This window comes from Perca fluviatilis, chromosome 20, assembly GCF_010015445.1.
Source record: "Perca fluviatilis chromosome 20, GENO_Pfluv_1.0, whole genome shotgun sequence".
Classification (NCBI taxonomy): domain Eukaryota; kingdom Metazoa; phylum Chordata; class Actinopteri; order Perciformes; family Percidae; genus Perca; species Perca fluviatilis.
The window spans coordinates 16,766,127-16,788,447 of NC_053131.1; the positions used below are offsets into that span (position 1 = coordinate 16,766,127).

At 41.4% G+C, this 22,321-nt stretch overlaps 1 protein-coding gene across 1 annotated transcript in view; it reads left to right on the plus strand.

Moving 5' to 3' along the window:
• pacrg (PARK2 co-regulated) overlaps nt 1-22,321 on the plus strand; it is a 137,059-nt gene that overhangs the window by 48,878 nt on the left and 65,860 nt on the right. The gene's annotated exons all lie outside the window — the stretch shown is intronic.

Genomic DNA, 22,321 nt, shown 5'->3' on the forward strand with positions numbered 1-22,321 from the left:
TGCTTGTGAAACACGTAACACTCAAACAGCTCTATACAGAGAGATAATAGAAAAAAAGCGACATGTTAGAACTTCACAACCTTTTAGGAAGGCAATTAAAAAAGCAAAACCCAGCTGTTCTAACAGGAACTCTGGATTTTAATCAATTTTGTAAGATGTATTTTGGAGTAACAATATTAGTTCCCATTGTCTACACAGCACATATCTACAGTTCATTTCTATTCATGATTTCTCTATCAAACGGTAACATAAGTTGAATTAAAGACTATTAAACATCATTACATAACAGAGTGCTTGTGCACTTTCAGAGACAGTTTTCAATAATGATATTCCTATGAACAACCACCAGCCCTATTTGCAGCTACTGCTACTTTCTTTTTTCTTTTTAAACAAATTATCCTGATATAAAATAGATTGTTGTACGGTAATAACTGACTGCTCTGTACACAAGTCTGAGTCCGAGGCACTGAAAAAAAAAAGCCTTAAAGCGCTAAGAGCTGTAAATCTCTCTTGAGATTTTGTGCAGGGCGCGGCACCTTTCTGCTGTCAGGTCATCATCCAATTTACCCAGGAATTTTGAAGTATTTAAATTTTAAACTTCCATAAAGTGGCCTACATGGCCCCGGCTGCATTTGGCTGTTAATAATGAATGAAGATGAACAGATCAGCATGTGTAATGGAAACTTGGCTGGAGACATGGCGTGAGCTGACTGGGTATTTCAGATGATCTGTCAGCATGTCTGCTGACCCCGATGAGCAGTTATTAAAATTATGCAAGATGAGATACAGACACTTGATGGAGGCAGCTCTTGACAAGCCATCAGTGTGTTTGTGTAGCTGCGTAGTGGAGCGTTAGCATTCAAGCTTTAGCATAAACTCAGGCACACATTTCTTTGCTTTAGACTCACATCCTTAACACATTGAGGAGATAATGGCAGCATTGTCATATGTGGTTTAATCTGAAGATGCACTGCTAGCACAAATATTTATCAGTTCATGGTTTATAAATATCCATGTGTCAAAATGTTGTATGATAAGTCACCTTAGGCACAGGTGAATAATAAAAAGTATTGCATTGATAACTGATGGATCATTGTGTGTTTCATTTTCACTAGATTCAATGGACTGATGCCGGGTATTTCACTATACCCTATCACAGCAATATTCTGCAGTTAAAAAAAAATCAGATATTCAACCGTAATTTTTTTTTTTTAATATAAAGTATATATATATATATGTATATATATATATATATATATATAAATATGCCTGTACAGTTAAACAAAATTGCGGCTCTGCCACCTTTTGTACATTTTTGTACACAGTCTTTTTTATTTTCTCCATCACAGACCTCTCTCTCTCTTTCTCTCTCTCTCTCTCTCTCTCTCTCTCCCTCTCTGCGGATGGTGCAGATTATGGTTAATTATGTTGATGAATGGTAATGCTGATGGTACTCTATCAGCATTTCATAACCTGTCTTCTCCCTCTGCTCTTTATCACGACTGAGCTGAGTCAGTGTGCAGAATGGTGCACGTGGTGATCAAATGATCATACATGTCAAAGTTGTATAGTAGTATTTGACAGACAACTCAAGTCTCTGCCGAACACTAAGAGGAAACTGTCTTTGTATTTGTCCGACGGCACGTTTGCAGATGAATTACTAAAATTAAAGTATGTAAAAGCCTATCTGTGGACGTGCTCTACATGTCTTCTAATTCTTCTTTAGTAATGGCACCACATTTACCGCTGTTTTATTTTGTCAGTTTTATTTTTTTATATTAGCACTCATATCGAACATTTAGTCTGTTTTTGTGCAGAATTGGGAATAGATGTGTTTTCATGTTGTAGCAGTTGTAGCATTTTTATTGTTGTTGTGCTGCTGAGGGAAAATATAGCAAACACTACACACACTTAGATGTAGGGGTGGGCGATATATATCGTTTACGATAATATCGTCATTGTTGTGTTAACGATGTGCAAATTGACATTATTGAGTATTTAAATTACTTAGAAAAAAACACTTCAAAACATGCATTGGAACCGATTGGAACGCTACACATTTACTCATGTCAACAAAGATGGCGGCGCGCGATTGTGCAGCGGCTGCTAGCTCTCCTGTCGATAAATATTTATACAAGTACAGCCACACTGAAATAATCAGTACAGGATTATGATACAGCACAGCCGTTATGAGAGCCTTCCAGGCGGCTCATAACATCCCGGAGGACATAGCCAGACCGGCCGCTGCAGGTTGTTGTCGGCGCTAGCACGCCGAGCTAGCTAGCTACCGGCAGGATAAGAAAATAATTCCAGAGGCGGAGCGGAGGACTGCATTTTTGTGCACAATGAATGGAGTACCGACCGCAGGATCGTTGCCCAGCATGTCTCACCTGACCTGGGGCCTGTTTCACAAAACCAAGATAAGGGATTAAGCCGGGATTTCCCAGTTATCCTGGATGAATTAAGCCTTGATTCGGTTTCACGAAAGCGGAGGCACATAAATCACCATGGAGATTTATTCTGTACAGCTAGCCTGCTCCTGACCAGGCTAACAGCCAGGATTTATTTAATCCTGGAGCCTTTTCTGATCACCCAGCAGTGGTTTTACCCTACTGTTATTATCAGCCTGGATTAAAATACAACAGGTGCATTTTGCTGTTTATTTAAGTACTGTTATTATTTAAAGTTGTGATCATTATTTTTTTATTTATAATTATTCATGTGACAGTCATTGTTACTGTTATATTGCTATATGAAGACTGCTGTTCATATTGTTGTTAGAAGTTTGATAAATATATTACGGCAGTTGAGATAATTAGAAAAGGCTGATAACATTTCAAATGTGTTTTAAATGAAGTCTGTTACTAAGGGCAATACATACAATGCTGTACATTTCTATAGTTGACCAATGCACCTTGAATTATTTTAGTTGATTTTTTTTTTTTTTATTCTTTAACAATAAGGATCATGTTTGTTCCACTTCCATGTGCATTGTATTTGGCATTCTTAGCACACAATTTATAGCCTCGTGAGATCCGTCCTGATCTCGCGAGCTCCAGGTTTCCACTCGCAGATCAGTCTGGCATCTTGAGATAGAGAAAATTTGGAGCCGTTAGCCAAACAACCGGGCCAATCAGCGTTGGTTTTGAGGTGGGTTAGGTGGTGATAGACAGATGGTTTATCCAATCAGCTAACCAGTATTTTCAGACAGCAGTAGCCCCAATTCTGTTAACCACTCGCTAATGATTTTTTTCTCTTGGATCCTTCTTTTGGAATATGGTCCAGGAACCTGAAATGGTGTCTTTTATTCCTAAATTCTCGTTACACAAACGGCAAATATCCTTTACCGACATGTTGCTTGCTTGCAGGAGCTAACGAGCTATGCTTTGCCTGCAGCAGCATGGGCGGGCTTGTGGTTGTATTTTCATACGGATTACAGATGGTTCATCCAATCAGCTAACCAGTATTTTCGCCCCTTCCCAAAAGTTCTCCAACGGAAAGTTCCCAGATGGATATGCCGAGCAAATGCGAAGCAATCCATCTGGCGGAGTCAGGTTACACAATTTATGTTGTCCAGTAAACTGGGACTATAATTTTGGAGGATTGTACAATTTAAGAACATATCCTAATTGTACAATCCTCCCAAATGATAGTCTTAGTTCACTGGACCAGTAACTATCTAGTGATGTAGGCTACTGTACATTCATGTAACAACAGGGAGAGGACACCTCAATGGTTTTTGACCTTATATTTGGGGGGAAATAACTGATAAATATCACGCTGTTCCATTCATGTTTACAGTGTGCATGGAATTTATCACTTAATTATCTTCATAGTTTCTAGATTTTAGAGTCCAATTTCTTCAGTGTCTTTATTTTCTATGTCCATATATACAGGGAAAAAGGCATATAATATGTAGAGAAGGAAACTCTGCCTCTATAAAAAAATAAAAAAATGAAACGCGAGAAAAGCGTGGCAGATAATAGCGGACCGACTGAATGATAGTCTAAAAATATACATTTATAAAATACTGCTCTTAATTGAAACCATTCAATGAGTCACTGTCATTTGCAAAAACGAACAGTTGTACACTTTGCATTAAAAGTGAGCAGCGGAAGTTAATATGACTTAGGAAACTTATATTTTAGCCCATGAGAGAGAGGGAGGAACAGAGTGAAAGAGATATTTACGCATCATATTCTAGCGTTGTAGAAAATTTATCTTCATTGTAAATTTCCTGAGTAACATTATCTTCTGCTTACTTTTAAGGCAAAGAGTACAACTGTTAATTTTGTGAAAATGATTAGTAGCCTAATCCTTGAATGGAATGATTATGACGGCTTCAATTCAGAGCCGTGGTCAGTTAATGTATATATTTAGGCTACAATTACGCATTCAGTCGGTCCGTGATTGTCTGCCTCGCTTTCTCTCGCTGTTTCATTACAGCGGCTGTGTTTCTTTTCTTTTTAAACAAATAATGTGTTTCACGTCGTCATACTTCCACAAGAAGCTGCTGCTCACTCTGTATAAAGTATGTACAATGCGTATTCTCCATTTTGGCATCAGTAAATCTGTGATCGACCTCGCGGTCTTTTGAGGAAAGCCGTGGACGCGCATCTATCTGAATGACTTCAGCCTGGCTCGACCTAGTCGCTCTTCCTCAGCCTGGCTTGGCCTTCTTGAAACACACCAAGCCAGGATGCACAGATTAGACTAGGTCAAGCCTCGCTTTATCAGTTATCCTGGATTTATATATTCTGCTTTTGTGAAACAGGCCCCTGGAGCCCTGTCGGTAATATACAGGCCATTTTATTTACTACGAAAACAGCACACTGCCGTCTATGTAGCCCCTGATGCTAACGTTAGCACAAGTTTGGCTCACTGCTAACCATAGTGAACAAACTGCAGCGCGATCACCTGGAGGGGACTTTAACAAGGCTTCCTTAAAGGGGTGATAGAATGCAAAAACGATTTTACCCTGTCATAGTTGAATAACGACAGTTTGGAGGGTAAATGGGACATACATAGAACCTCAAAATCCCATTGACACCCCTTTCCTCTGCAAATCTCACAATTTGAAACTGCCTCTGAAAACGGGCGAATCTGAACAAAGCTGGAAGTTGACGTCAACCTCCCAAATCCTCCTCATTTGGCTCAACCTTCTATCTTTGTAACGCCCCCAAATTTACATAGGCCACTAACTGATTTGAGGTCTTCTAAATCTAGGTCGTGCAGATCTCTGCTATTCCATTACAAAATTCACTTCTGAGACTTTTTTATGCGAGAAATCAACTATGTAAAACTCAAATATGGGCCTTTTATGAAAATTGATGGCTAATTGCAAATTTGGTAAGTCAGTGTCGGACTTCACAAGCTCCACAATCTGCCGAGACAGGCGGCGGCTGATGGCCGGGTTTGCTGCCTTCCCTGTCGGCCCCACCGCCTTCACAGACTCACTGAGCTGGAGCTGTGTCAGGATCTCCCACACGAGCTGCGCCGTGTACTTTAGAAAAGAAGAAGGTTTGAAGGTTTTGCAAGGATATTGAAAATGAACCACGGTCGTAAATGCAGCGTTCCAGACTGTACAACGGAATAGCCTACTGGCCCAGAGAAAAGAGTTTAGAACGAGTATATCGGACGAGAGGGAGTTGTGGATCTAACGCAGCGTTGCAGAGGCACTGGCAGAGGACAGGCTTGCAGGGGTTCACTCTCCTCTCCCCACGCTTACTAGCTAAAAAGGGGAGTTAATTCTTTGGTGGAGTTTTTTTTATGTCGCAAGAGTAATGTTAGAACAACAATATAGTTATAATGAAAGTGTCGAAACTTTTTTATTTTGTCTCGGCTGTTTTAGCTGCTGCGGCTCTCGCCTGGGCATGTCTGGAGATTGCATACACCTCATCTAAATATTCTTACCCAAGCATAATTAAGAAAAAAAAAAAAAAAAAAAAGGGAATTTTCAGCCCAACCAATGTTACATACCCCATTAGGAGACCATAAGGAACAGTGTGAAATACCCTACATAATCATTCTATCACCCCTTTAAAGTCTGTACTCCCAAGCTTTTTTCCAGCATGTAGAGGGAAGAACACACTAGACCATGTATACTCTAACATCAAGAAAGCACACAGAACTGCCCCTCTCCCTCAACTGGACCAGTCAGATCACATAAACTAATCCTCATCCCAGCATAAATCCCGGTCAGAAGGACTATACAGCCAAGTAGGACTATCAGAACCTGGCCTGACACTGCCCTGTCTCATCTCCAGGACTGCTTCCAATAAGGACATGGTTGTGTGCAATATGTTACAGAACAGAGCCCTTTGTTTATTGTTATGATTTCATCTTGCTTGTATGCTGCACAATTTACATTACAGCAGATGTGAACAACTGAATGTGTACTCAGAGTTCAATGTTCCTATACTAGTTCAATTAGTATAGTATTAGTATTTTGTCTTTGAATTTTTACTTGAATACTTAAATTTAAAGAATTATTTTAAAGAAAATAAATAAGAACTGTTTTCATTCAACATTATGCCCATTATTATCATCAGTGATTAAGTAACTCTGAGTTTTAAAAACACATTTTTAAAGGATATCGTCTAATTATCATTATAGTCAAAATCTGAAAAAATATCGAGATATTATTTTTTGTCCATATCGCCCACCCCTACTTAGATGTACTAAATCTTGGCTGTCAGTCTCCTGTGAATGTGTTTAGAAAAGGATAGCTATATATGAATTTGTATTGATCTTTTCTAAGTTCGCAACAGCGTCTTTGTTGCAAAACTCTCACTGAAGTTGCATGCTTTTTTTAGCGGAATTGCAGGCAAACCATGCTGCTATATCAAAGTGGACTGGGTCATCCTCTGACATTGCTCTTGAATGTGCACTCTAACATTCAGGCAAGGATTATGCCCCATCCCCAACCCGCCTCTCACTTAATTGGCTTTGATGAATATCTAAAAAGCTAAAGCTGGGTTTAAGCCATGCAATTACTGTAGTAGAGTGCTGTTATTGAATTTACACAAATGCCATGGACACTGATTGTGTGTCATAAACAACCTCTAAATCATAGTCCATATGATGGATACTTTACATACTGTAAAATGTTTATTTATAGCAAAGAGGGAGCAAGTCTGTGTGAGAAAATTGCTCGAAATTCAATATGCTGTGCAATTATCGTGTGTAATAGCCTGTAAAATCCTAATATCTATTCAGCCACTTGGAAAGGCGCAAGAAATGGCCTGACCACTTAGCCCACTTTCTCTGGCCCCTTCCTGGCCATGACAGACGGCCCTGTCTGGAGAGCAGAAAGAAATAATATAAGCCATATTTCATTCAAAGGCCCCTCCATGTAGCTCCATTCTTTCTGTTTAACTGACTTTCCCCCTTTCCTTATCCTTCCGATTTCTCCAGAGCCATATTGGTTATTGCCTCCGGTGAATCAGAACAGGTAATGGGGACTGCCTGGAGGCAAAATGCATTGTGAGGATGTTGTTCGCTTGTTTTCTCAGTACTCAGTCCTATTTATTACTAGGGTTTTGGGGCCAGCTGAAAGTGAATTTGGGACCTGTTGAGCTTAATTTGTCTTATTACACAGTGTATGGTGTAATCACTAGTGTAAAATATGTATATATGAATGCAGTGTTTCAATGTCCCCTCTTGTAGTAATAATGTACACAAATTGGCTAATGCTAGCACTTTCAAGTCAAGTAGAAAATACCCAACAACATTAAAGACACCTTGTTATTCATGTGATAATACAGTTTATGGCAATGTTTACTTTCGCTTCATTTCTGTCAAAAATAATACGCCAAGAATCAGAACCAGATTCTGGTTCTGACATTACATGTACTCATTTAGCTGGTGCTTTTTCCAAAGCGATCTACAAATGAGGTACTGTACAGTCCAAGCCACAGTACAGTAGATTAAGGAGAAGCCGTTAAGAATAAATGCCTCAACACTCAGTTCCATGTTCCACCTCACACAACTGCCACGAGGCTTGTAAGTGCATTTAAAAAAAATTAAAAAGACAGAACATACTAGATAAGTACTCTCCTAAGAGTTAGGTCTTTATCAATTTTTGAAGGCAAAAAGGGATTCTGCTGACCGAATAGAGTTCAATAGTCCTTCCACGACCAAAGGATCATACAAGAGAAGAGTTTAGATTGAGATATCCTGCCTCGCGGTGACAGTAGGACTAGTGGTGGTTCATTTGCAGATTGTAGTGAACGCAAAGGCCCATTAATCTGAAATGCGGGGATTCAGGTAGGTGGGTACTGTGCTACTGGCCAGTGTGTAGGCGAGCATTAGCTACTGTACTTAAACATAATGCGAGCAGCAACAGGGAAGTGGAGTGACATGAACTGTCTTTGGCTGGTTAAAGACCAGAGATACTGCCGCATTTTGGACCATTTGCAGAGGTTTTACTGTGCATGCTAGCAGACCTGCAAGAAGGGCTTAATAAGGAGGAGCGGTGTTGAGCGGCATACTCAGTCAGTAGGACCTGAGAATGTTACATTTCTCACATGCTACCTTCTCTCCTTTTGATCCTAAAGTAATCACTTGTCCATAGGAAACATCACAAGCAGTGTTATCGTGTGTGTGTGTGTATGTGTGTGTGTGTGTGTGTGTGTGTGTGTGTGTGTGCGCGCGTGCGTCCTTTGCATATACTTTTGTGCATACATGTGTGCGTGTATTCTCAGAAGCAGGCAGCACCAAGGCCAGGCACATTGCACATACAGTGTTTCCAATAAACCTGTCAGAAGCATACCCATCTTCATCTCTTAGCTGTTCACTTTGTCATCTGACAATGCCTGTCAAATCTCTCCACAGGATTTCCTAAAAAACAATACCTCCCCCCACATCTTTCACACCACCAACAGCAACAAAACAGCAACAGCGTCAGCACCAGCAGCAGTAAACAAAAGCGGCAATATCTTCTTTCTTGTCGGCATGGCTTGTGAACAACATTACAAATTAATGATACACAATGGTAAACAGTTTATAGATTTTTTTGCAATGTGATTGGTTGTCATAGCAAGTAACATTTAATTTACTACATTCTCACTGTCCTACCACCAACCATATCTAGTCACCCCTTCACCCTCAGGCCCCCCTGTATTGTCTATCTATGCTCCCTGTCTGTGCATGACATGACGATTGCTAGTGCTTTTTATCTGCCTTAAATCTCTCCTCCTGGGGCAAACCATAGATTGCCTACTACCATGAATGGAGGAGGGACTATTTCCTCATTTCCTGTCCTCTCCACTTAGAGCCCAGCTACCACCACCACCACCACCACCATCATCTTCCCATTGTGTCACATCTGAAAAGAGCAGGGTGCACTTGCCACCTCTGCTGCAAGATTTCCCCATTCTGTGGCATGCTGATAAGCTCTGACTTACTTCCTCCATGTGGGTCAGAGAGACTTGGAGACACACGGCTTGTATTGCCTTTTGTAATTACATCTGCTTCACTGCACTGTTTTTGCTCCCCTCACTTTCTCCTTCCAAACGGAAAGTAGATTTGTGGGTGTGTGGATATGTGTGTGTGTGTGTGTGTGTGTGTGGAGGGGAGCATTCTTGCACACGCACACAAAAATGAACAAGCATAATCCCTGTACACCATCTTTGGGCACCAGCTATTTTTCTTACATCCGGGCAAACAACATTAAATGGAAGAAAGGCTTTTGATCTCCCAAGTACATATATCTTTGTATATTCTCTCCATCCATTGTAATGTCACCCACTACCTGCTGTAATGGATCCCCTACCGTGACTCCACACTCCAAACTGGTGGATTCAGACTGTAGAATGTATTTATTTAATGAAACAATGTAAAAATATCTTTCTTGTATTGCAAGGTCAAGTTATGTTAGTCCACGCAAATTTGCTTCTCTGTCTTCTCTGATTTTTTTATGCAGGTTAGGAACACTGGTTAACCACTTTGAGTACTGTAGCAATACTTTGCTTTAAATTCTCTCCAGCTACCATTAAATATAACACTTAGTTACACTCATCTGAGTCGCTGATCTCAACTGTATTGTAACTGACTGTATTGTAAGATAATTCTGTCATTTCAGTAGAGCTGTGTGTTGCTTTGCATTCAGTTACTCATCTGATTATTTAAAGATCATGGTCATAAACTACAATATTGATCTTGCAGAAGTAGTAGCAGTTATGTGTGTGTTTGTGTGCTCAGAATCATGTAGCACTACATTATCTGTGTAGTCCCAGTCATTTCTCAAACAATCCTCTCTTTTAGATTGCGGCAATTCATGCAAATTCAACCAATCACTGTGACTTTGGTGCGACTCGCAATTTTGACCAATCACCGCAACTTTTCCGCAATTTTGACCAATAACCGGAGTTTCCCGCGACTTCAACCATTCCCAGCAGTCCCACATGCCAGACTTTACGTCAGTATAATGTGACTCTGAGTGCCACTGACCAAGCAAGGGGGTAAGTCTCTCCCCGGAATGCGTAGCTCCTATGGCGCTATTTTGATGCTACCAAGCCATTACCTCCCGTTAGCGTTCCATTGACTGCCATTCATTTTGGCGCCACTTTGACAGCGAATAACTTTACATCCGAAGCGTTTAAAGACTCTATTTGTCCATTGTTTATTTCTAAAGAAACACAACAATGTATAAAAGGCTCCATTACCTTGTGTCTAACGTTATGGCTCCGTAGCAGACGTTTTTGTAACAATAGGCTAACGATTGTGTCATAACCACGCGACTTACTGTCGCATAGTAGAGGAATTACCGTATAGTACAGGAGAAGCTCGCAGGCAGTTTCAACTTACATTCGCTGTTTAAGTTTAATTACTAATGTTAACTAGCATTTTTGTTAGCAATAATTAGCCTGTGCCTATGTTATCTCCTTACATATACCTATGCTCTCCGTCTCTGCAAGACTTACAACTTTCAGACAGGTTGCTCACGTCACATCTACGTCTTCGAGCTCAGTTGGAGGCTGCACAGTAATGCTCAGCCATCACTGGAAAAGTGCTTCTAATAGCCTTCACTGGTCTCCGTCCAGAGCAAAGGGATCTGTTGGTCCATTATATACTGTCTATGTAACCAAGCGGGAGTGAGAGAGCTTGTTTCCGATATGAAGACGAGACTCGAACATCTCACATTTACCAACAAAACGTACATTGAAAGACCGTGGAAAACATTTCAGACCGTCCTGCCAACCTGTATACATTTTATCATTAATGTACGCTGTAACAATTTTTCACTCTAAAGTCTCTGAAAGCTGCTGCTGTTTCAATCCTGTTGGCGGTCTGCAGCGGGCGGGGGCGGGGCTGCTGCTCATACAGTTCCCCCCGCTACTGACACGCACACACATTCTCTTAATACATCCATGGCGCACACACGGTGGATGTAGGTGAGATGAGACGACACAATGACCTAAATTGAGGACAGCTGCGCTCATTATTGTAAGTGCAATGATAAGTTAAAGTCCAATAAGTACTTTATCAAACCGTATGAATGTGTGTCCCAGGCCAGGTTAGGAAATGATCTAACAATGTACAGATCAACAAGCCACTGACACATATGTTCAAATTTGATTCATTCAATAAATTAAAATTTTTTGTCTTAAATCCACCAGCCATTTTATATTATACCAACATTTGCAGCATCCTGAGCCTTTTTGGTAAGGTTACTAGGAAAACTCACTTTTTTTGCAACTTGTCTCCTGCAACTTCATTGCAACAAACATACAAAAGATATCGCAACTGTTATCGCAATTTTTTACAAAAGCTCCCGCAAAATCAGGCATTTTGGGCCGCAACAATCTCAAAAAAAGTTCATGTTCAGTCATGTTCAGTCATTTAGTCAAAGGCCAAGAGTGAAAGTGTTGAACCATGGGACTGGGACATCTTTCTCCCTGCAGGTGGACGATGGGAGCTCTGTGTGTGTGTTTATGTGTGTGCAGCCCTGTTCATAAAGCTTTATTCTTTTTTTTGCTGGCCTCCCTTCGCCTTGCTATTTGGCTCTTAATATTCATCACACCAAACCACTTTCTTATCTCTGGACCATCAGCTGCACAGCTGGCTGCCACCTATAACTCTAAAGGTCGATTCCACATCACCTGACAAAGAGCTTTGCCCTGAGATCACTTCTGACCCTTAGCAGAGAGGGCTAACGTTCTACTATGTGCTCTACACTACAACCTAGGCCAGCTTTGGATGTGACTTTATTGCCCCACCGAGTATCCAAAATATTTTGGAGTCATGTTTTCTGTCTGTTTTGTCTTTCACAAAGTAGGAGTGTTCATCAAGACACCATCTTTCTCAGTCCCAACGTTGTGCTACTGCTCACAGACATTTTCATCTCTCAGCATCCCCAGGTTAGGTTTAAAGGAAACAGCTGTCCCACTTGACTTTTATAGTTGGCTTTCATCTTCTTCTTTTTTTGCTCCCCTCTCTTCACTTCCCTTTTCCCTAACCTACCTAAATAGAAGCAGAAAATAGAAAAATGGGCTTTAATCTGCCTGTGAGGGTGAACAGAGGGACACAATGCATGCTCACCGCAAAGGATAGGTTGGTTTCTTTTTTTCATTTTTTTTTTTCATTCATTCTCTCTTTCTTGCTTTACTTCTTACCTGTTTGCTTGCATGCTTTCTTATTTTACCCTATATATACCCTTCCACTCTCTGCTGATGTTCTCTCCATCCCTGCAGCCCTGGTAGCTCTGTGGAGTCCAGGCCCTCTTTGATCTGTAGTCCAGAACACAGGATGAGAGTTATCCACTGGCAACAACAAGAACATCCCATTAGGAGCTGGACAGAGCCTTGACAGACACTCTCTGCCTCTGCTGCTGCTGCTGCTGCTGCTGCTGCTGCTTGGCCCAAAAGCACACTGTCTACTGCTGCTGATGCTGCAGATTCTCTGTGCTTCTCTCCAGCTCAGGGTGGGCATTACTGGCTCAGCGCGCTTGACACACAACCTCAAACTCGTGTTCACTTGTTGAAATGCTCTCTTATTTTTTTTTTAGTTAGTCATGGAGTTACTGGCACTGATATTCTGGCCTTGGTTGATCAAGGCGCCTCGGCAGAATTGGGATCTTTGATCGAAGCAGGCACCATCTGATGCAAGAGATAATTTGTTAAACAAACAGTCTCACCTCAAGGTCCATTTAATAGCTTTTCACAATTTTCTTCAGCAGATGCAGTTGGCCCAGCTGTCATGGACTTGTACATATTTTAATTCTAAGCAGTTGACAAAATAATCTCATCTCAAGGTCATTTTAGTAGCTCTGGAAGGTTTTGAGCATATCACACGGTCTTCTCAAGCAGATATTTAGCTTATACACACAAAGTATAAAAGAACTCGGCTGCGGCTTCTGTGCTGATATCCGCTCCGCCTAATTTAGGCTATTATACATTACAATGCATAGATAGTGTTTTGTAATAGATGGTATCTGCCAACACAAAACATACATTCATCAATGCAGTACACAGAGGCTTGGTATAAGAATCAAACTTCTGTGGAATGGAAATGTGGAAGAAGTGGGCCTTGTAATAATATCACCATGTCAGTCCAATGCACACAACTGTATGATTTTGTTTAGTTGAGGACATTGTGGTTCCTGTACACCATTCTCTGTGTAAGAGACAGGGGATCAACTTGCAAAAACAAAGACACAAAGTCACAATAAAATAAACTGCCGGTCAATTATGTTTACAAGTTAGCAATGTAATGCTCTCTGCAAAATTATATCTCGTCCTTATTTTCTTGATTTTGTCGATCCCGTTTCTTCAAACCGTCCTCCAGAATGTCACACAGCCTGGAAAAGCCACCTTGTTATCTTAAACAGGCCGAGCATTTGTCTTGGTCTCTATTGTTTTGTCTTCATGCACAAAATCAATGGAGCTCATTCATCACATGCTCATTCAAAATGAGCATATTTGTTTGAACATTTGTGAGGATTTCTCAGTACAGTGTGAGGCAGAGGAGCAAGATTTATCAAAACTGTGCAGGCAATAGATGTTAAAGTTATGGTATTCACTTGCTGAAAAAGCATTATTCTGTCTCCTTATCTTCACCCTGCATCTGACATGTACAAATCACACACACACACACACACACACACACACACATGCGAGTAATTAATGCATGTATAGGCACATGCACACTTTCACGCTCAACACACAAAAATACTCTCTGTGGTTTCTGTTTCCGTCACAAACAACGAGTGATGGATAGGCCCTTTCCATTTTAAACAGGGAGAAAACACATGCCCCCGGGGACCCTTGTGTGTGGAAGTACTTTGAAGTGTCCACATTTAATTCTTCTGTATGATAAATGAGAGGAGAGCTGCAGTTGTAGCCCGTGAGGAAAAAGCTCGCTCGACGAGGGGAGCGGTAACAAATGTAGCGATAGCTGATAAGCTGACTGTGTCTCTTGCTCTTGCTTGTTGTTCTGCTCCCTACAGACCCCCACAGCCAGATAACAAATCCATCCTATCAATCAAACCCATCAATGGCTGGCTACAGATTAGAGACAGTGAATTTGGGGCTGATTGGAGGGGAAATGCTGATTACACCTCCCTCTCTCTGACTTGATTACACTCTGCCTGTGTGTTGTCAAGCTCGGCTGCTGAGCTGTAATCACTGGAAGCTAAGAGCAGAGGCCGTGGCTCCTAAATAGACAAGACACAGATGTGATCACACCAGTAGCAGGCGAGCTGTGACCATTGCCAGGTCATTGGAAAGGCCTATCTCCCACGTCGTGCACACAGGCCAACACATATGCAGACATGCGCACATTACACTGAGATAAGGAAAAAAAAATTTTTTCTCTTGTCTTGTTGTGTTCTTCGCCTGCTGTTTCCCTCCTCCTCCTGCTTCTCTCCACTGGTCTGGCCTACTTCCATCACAGTGGCAGAGGGTCCCGTGCTGGAGTCACACACACACACACACACACACACACACACACACACACACACACACACACACACACACACACACCACAGTGAGCACAGTGAGTGGAGTCCTAATCTGAGCTTTATTTAGCTGCTTCACCTTTAAAACTGGAGCAGGTTCCAGACACTCTCTTCCTCAGCCACCTCAGCTTCTTCTAACATCGTATCCCTCTACTCCTTCATCAACGTGCTCAGCCCTCCTTCACTCCCCCTTCACTTTTTTTTCAATCACTGCAGCCCTGGAGGCCTGCCTAACTTTCAAATTGTCACTTTAAGTGGCTCACAGAAGCTGCTGTTCAGGTTGTGTGCAGCAAAATGGCATGAGTTACTTGAAGAATTTAACCAAATTGATATTGACAGCATTCAACTGGCAAGTTTCAAATGTGTGAAAGTAATTGGTTCTATTTGCTTTCTTGTTTACAGTTTCTCAGTGAGAGCACAATAAGCAAACTGAATTTATTCTTTGTTCCTTCTGTTAACAAAGAAACTGCAGAAACACAAACTTAGTAATGATTTTGATAATCATTAAAAAAAAAGAGAAGATTTCAATATATGTTGCTAAATATTTAGTGACTTTTTTAAGCATCTTGGAATTCAATGAAAACTCGTGGAACTTATTGAAAAAAGAAATTACGCCATGTGCAATTTCTAACAGGAACATCTGCCAGGGTTTTTCTTCAGCAGCGATAAAGAAAGAACTATTTCAACAAGAACACTGTCTACAGGGTCACTGTTTCAATTACTTTAGCTAATGTTTGTCACTCTAATAACACCCTCCTGCTTTTAATCCTCAACACACCGTTTGGGACCGCTGGCATGACTGTGTGACTGAATAAAATTCTTTTCATCTTAGTGTTTGTCTGTGTGCGCGTGTGTGTGTTTGTGTGTGTGTGTGTGTGTGTGTGTGTGTGTGTGTGTGTGTGTGTTCAAGGTAGGTTCGCATAAAATTCATAACTCTCTGTGCCCTGGTTTTGAACTATCTTTGAAGCCCCAAAATTGTCTCATCCAGCTTGTGTTAGGTATCATTTCAATTGACACCATGCACTCTACTACTAGTGCTTTGAATTGAGCATACTTGCATGCTTGTTAGATGGAAACAGCTGTCAGGGGAGATAGCGAGTGTGACTCACTCCTCTTTCCCTCACTTATCACTTGCCTATTCCAGTCCTGCTCCTCTTATTGTGACCTCCAAGAAAGTCAAAATATTCTGTTCTTTTTCTCTTTTTTCTTTCTTTCTCGTATTCACAGTGCAGCATAGTGGCTGGTTTTTGGAAATGTTGTGGCCAGAGGTATGCTTAGCACCTGTGGCGCCGTTTCGGATTAGGATGAATAAAAATTGAGGACATTTTGAGAGGGGTTGTAACGTAAAAGCTTCTCTCAAAGAGAAATTGAAATCTGTGTGCAAGAGGTGTAGCATCTCTGCGAACTAATGAATTGTATCTTGAATCAGCTACAGATGCTGCTTTTTTGGTTTAGTTTACTTTAGTTGACAATAAAAGGCAACATTTACATCATCAGCTTGTTTGCCAAGGATAACACAATACAATTCAGGTCTTATTTTGCAGCTATCGTGTTAATTTAGTTCATTAGGAGATGTCAACGTGTGTTAAAGGGGTGATAGAATGCAAAACCGATTTAACCCTGTCATAGTTGAATGAGGACAGTTCAGTGGGTAAATAGGACATACATAGAAGCTCAAAATCCCATTGACACACCTTTACTATGAAAATCTCATATTTTGAAACTGCCGCTGAAAACGGGCGAATCCCAACAAAGCTGGAAGTTGACGTCAACCTCCCAAAAACCGGAACCTTTGTCAGCCCATGGGTGTATTAAGAGAACGGTCACGCCCCAACATTTACATAGGCTACACAACTGACCTGAGAACAGGTAGTTTTCTGAATCTAGCTAGGTCACGCAGATCTCTGCTATTCCATTACAAAATTCACTTCTGAAACTTTTTTATGCGAGAAATCAACCATATAAAGCTCAAATATGGGCCGCTTTACGAAAATGGATGGCTAATTGCAAATTTTCTCCAACTGTGTGTCGGAGTTTAGTGCCGGTGTTGGTGCTGCCTGGGTTGCTACATTGCCGCCCTGACCGCAGTGTCAGCGAGCTTGTTACGCCCGCAATCTTTTACCGCAGCACGCAGGTTCCAGTTAATCTTATAATGGGTATGTGTGTTGAGTTATTTAAACAAACAATCGGGGAAATAAACACCTCTTGTCCGCAAGTCTCATTGATAGAGCCGCGGTGAGATGGAGTCCATCAATGAGAGCTAGCTAGCCTCCTCCTAACTCTGACATTCACAAAAATACATTCAATTGAACCTTGAGGAACCTGTAATATTCATGCCGTGACGAAATTCAAACTGTAAATATACTTTAGTTATGCGAAAGTGAGCAAGCTGCGATATTTCCCCATTGTAATGAATGGGACATATAGCAAGCAGCTGCTCGTCCTACAAAGACGCCTTGCGTTCATAAAAATGCCTTAAAATCAAATCGGACACAACGGTTAGCTTTATAAGACATTGGGGAATGATGTTGTATAAGTGGCGTGACGAAATTCAAACTGTAAATGTAATTTAGTTATGGCGACAGTGTAGCTAGCTAGCTGCGGTATTTCCCCATTGTAATGAATGGGACATATAGCAAGCAGCTGGTCGTCCTACAAAGACGCCTTGCGTTCATAAAAATGCCTTAAAATCAAATCGGACACAACGGTTAGCTTTATAAGACATTGGGGAATGATGTTATATAAGTGGCGTGACGAAATTCAAATAAAATTCGGTAAATATATTAGAGTTATGCCGGCAGCTGGCTGCGGAGCCCCGTAGTGCAGTATCCACAAAGGGTGACTTTGCGCTGGGTATGGAGCCCAGCAGGCTGCCGCTTTCTCGTCAGACTGTGTGGAGCTCCTAAAGTCCGACACGTCCTACCAAATTTGCAATTAGCCATCAATTTTTGTAAAACGGCCCATATTTCAGCTTTATATAGTTGATTTCTCGCTTAAAAAAGTCTCAGAAGTGAATTTGGTAATGAAACATTGCAGTGTCTGGAATATGAGATTCTGTCGCTTCTCTAATGTATGTGTATTGGGGATTCGCTCAACCAATCAGCGCGCGTCTCTAATGTCTGCTTATGGCAAGTCGCTCAACCAATCAGCGCGCAGCTCATCTAAATATTCATGACCATACCATATTTGGAAGAAAAGCTCTTGTTACAAATAGGGCCAAAACACAGGGATGCATAAGGGCCAGTAAAATATCAACCAGGCCATTTTCAGCCCAACCAATGTTACATACCCCATTAGGAGACCATAAGGAACAGTGTGAAATACCCTATATAATCATTCTATCACCCCTTTAATATCTTCTTGAAGAGCTAGACACTGAATGTAAAAAGGGGCTCAGGGATATTTTAAGAGCTAAGGTTAGCAGCAACCTGCAATGAGGTGGGCACCAGCCGTCATTGTTGAGGATATGGCCAACTCATCAACCCCCACAGAAAGTTTAGAATATTTCAACATCATGACGATATCTCTTTGCAACGTGCATTGCTGTTGTTACATCAGACAGACGTTGAAAGCTAATTCCACTTCACAAAATGGCTGGAATCTATAACTGAATGACTTGCCTGTCTGCCTGTCCTGTTTGCATATTTGACTTCACAGACATCATATCGTTATATATCATCGTGGTCAATTCTATGGCCAAGTCGTAACAGTCCAAACTGTGATGTCAGCAGCTGGTCTTGTGGACAGCTTGCGCATACAAAAGAAACATTTTATGGTGGAGCAAACTATTCATATGAGAGATTAATAAGCAGGATATTGTTATTTAGAAAGTCGGTGTTCACAGTGATTTGAGCTGCTACTTATTGAATTGGTTCATGGAGTGCTTCCTTTACCTTCATAACAGCCTTGGCCCCTACACTAGGAATATTAAAACAATGATTGCAGTTTATAATTTACTATTTAGTCTCACCCTAAATAATAATTTTAATACATCATAATGTAGCATAAATATTCAACTAAGGGCCATTCTTAAATTGCAGCACTCTGTAATTGATCCTTAGATGTCTGTCACAGTGTCAGAAACAACTAACAAGAATGTCAGAAACAAGAATGATGCCATGCCCTGCACAGAAAACCAAAAATAATACATAATTACAGGGTGTCAAGTCTTCATGATTCTTATTTTAGGTGAGAACTTGCATAAATCTAGAATACGCTGACAGCACAGATGGGGTTTTCAAAACAGACATGTTTTCTCAGAGCAACAACGTGCCTAGTTGTACCATGTAGTCAAGATCACACTGATGACAGAATAGGAATTCCGTTGTGGTAAGTTTTGTTATTTTTAGTGCTTGTTGGTTCATGCCTGCCTCCTGCATCCCCATAACATATAACCCTTTCAATTCATGTCACATTCCTGAATGTGAATATCTTTTAGATGCATGCCACACTGTCTACATGCCATTATATGTGACTCCTGCATTCCTTGTTGGTCTTCTATGATACATGTTCCGCAGAACTAATGGATGTTCGTTTGGCTATAGTGACTGAATGAGTCATAGTGTGAGTGGCACCAATAGGAAGCCTGTTCTCTTAAAGCTGCAATAATTGACAGCAACTCATCTGCCAGCTCATCTAAATACAGAAACCTTTGCTTATGTTAACAGAAAGCTGAATCCAGGTCAAGTCATTATGGCATCATCAATTAAAATAGCATCATTGTCAAACAGCTGGCACACCGCCTGTTTCTTGCATGACCTATACATGCTTTTAACAAGGCAACAAAGGTTAGCAGCCAAGATTGGATGGCAAAATCTGCTAGCTAATTTGCTCAGCTTATGTGTGTAATGTGACGTATTTCTGACTGAAATGGAATATGTGGGTGTCATTTAGAGATCGATTTGATTAAATAGTTGAGGGATTTTAAAAACACATAGACACACACATGCACACACTCACTGTTTTCTTCTCTCATTCACTCTGTTGCTTTCACACGGTGCCTTATCCTGCTGTATAGCCTCTGTGTGATTTTGCCTTCAGCTTTTTCAACAAATATGACTCACACCACACTGGCAAACTACCCCTATGGCGTATCACATTTGAGCACACACAGGGTATACATGTAAGTGTTCATACACATATGCATCCATCCACCCACCCACCCACCCACACACACACACACACACACACACACACACACACACACTCACACAAATCACGTCCAGCTATTGTGTATTTAAAGTGGCAACCTGCTGTTTTGTTCCTCCTGGTCTCCTGTGCCTGATGCTGTTGTTTAATGAGGAAAGGCTCTCCTCAGACTTGCTTCTAGTCTAGTCTGCTTCTGTTGCTGTGTGTCTGCTGTTGCAGCACTGACCAGAGAAGACATGCAGGTGTGTCTCAAGGCTAATTGCCGCTACTTGGCTGATGGTCTTTCTGTGTTCCACTCTCATTGACTACCCGGACTCCAGGGGGATTCCCATAGGCACCCAAAGACAAACAAACCTGGGCGGACAATCGATAACGGATGCAAGAGTTACCGTTCAGCGCAGCCGCTGATTAAGATTCCCTGAGAATGTGTGTGTGTGTACTATGTAAGAGCGTGAGTATGTGAAGGTGTTTGCTGATTGTCCCCACTCCTTCTGTGCTAACTGGAATCTTCAGCCAGTCCCTAAGTGCTTGTTTATGTGATTTTGATTAAGAGCATCACAGAGCTCAGAAGCATCCTCACAACAACATCACATTAATGCTCCCAAGTAATTATTCCCACATCTCAGGTTCACAACAGGGTAGGTGAGATTGTGTCTGTGCCTAAATGTGAGACCTGACAGTATAAACAAGGCTGTGTGCTATTATAAAGAAGGTTAAGATTTAGCTTGTATAAGTTTCTGCCTTTTGTTAGTGAGGAAATGTGTCACATCAGTGCAATAGCAACCAAATTAAAAACTAAACAGATAATTCTCACAAGTCATTAAACTCTTATACATTTACTTAATGTAATGAGAAAGAGAAAAACATGTGGTAACACAATACACACACACACACACACACACGATTCAATTAGAACATATACTCTCAGTGCCCTACAGTATAGCACACCAGAACACTTATTAAATTAGGTGTTATATTATTGTTTTTCTGTTTTCAATTTCTTAACACTCAATTTAAATTGAATGTTTCATTTAGTCAAAATGTAATGGTTAATATTCTAGAATTGTCTTCATTTATATATATATATATATATATATATATATATATATAGTTTTTGTGGTCAAAAAACTAGAAAGCAATTCTGTGCGTTAGTGTTACAGTATCTCGCCTTTCTTCACCCTCTCTAACCCTCCATTCCCTCTGCTCCCATTCTCACTGGGCCCATGTTTGCTTTTGTTCCAGTCTCCAGCCAGCCTAACTCACAATGATGATCTTGACCAAGCGCAGGGAAAGGTCAAGGTTGGACTGCAAATTGCCTTAAAGCAATCAGCCTTGTCTCTCTGCGCTAACAGTGTGAGCTTTCTGTCTCTGTCGCCATCTTCTTTTCTCTCGTTCTCCGTCACTGTGTTTAACCCGGGGGTAGATGTGTGTCGGGGAGGATTGACAGCAGGGGGGGGGGGAGTCTCCCCTGCTTTGAAGTCTTGGCTCTGACCGGCGGCTGGGTGAGGGCTGGGGACTTGAAAGCACCAAGCACCACTGCCTGGGTGACATTTCAGCACAGACTAGCGTGACCCAGCAGGGTGTGTGTGTGTGTGTGTGTGTGTGTGTGTGTGTGTGTGTGTGTGTGTGTGTGCGCGCGCACAGACAAGAGAGTGTCTCCTTATGGCTTCAGCTGTCCTCAAGGACTGCTGGCTGCTGGGGGCTATTTGCCTTCACACCGCAGGGATTACCTTTCATTACATGAAAAACAGAATCACCCGTTCAACCTCTAACCCCTCTCTCAACAATAGTGCCATTGGGATGCAGTGCTACAGCTGATACTCCTGTTTTAAATACACACTCAGTAGCTAGATCTAGTACACACATATATTGCACAAGCCATGGCTACATGTAACATTTTATATGATTTTCAGCGCGCACACACACACACACACACACACACACACACACACACACACACACACACACACACACACACACACACACACACACACACACACACACACACACACACACACACACACACACACACCAAGCTCAAGGACAGCCTCCTTTAGGTCAGCTGTTCTTTCCAGCCCATTGTGCCTGAGTGGCTTTCCTCAAATGGCTTCACACACATGAAAGACTTTACTTCAATGTGTCACACAGTACCCACACACTCAGCCAAACAACATCAAAGCCTGCCCGTGGCCTGTAGCTGGACGAATGTCTTAA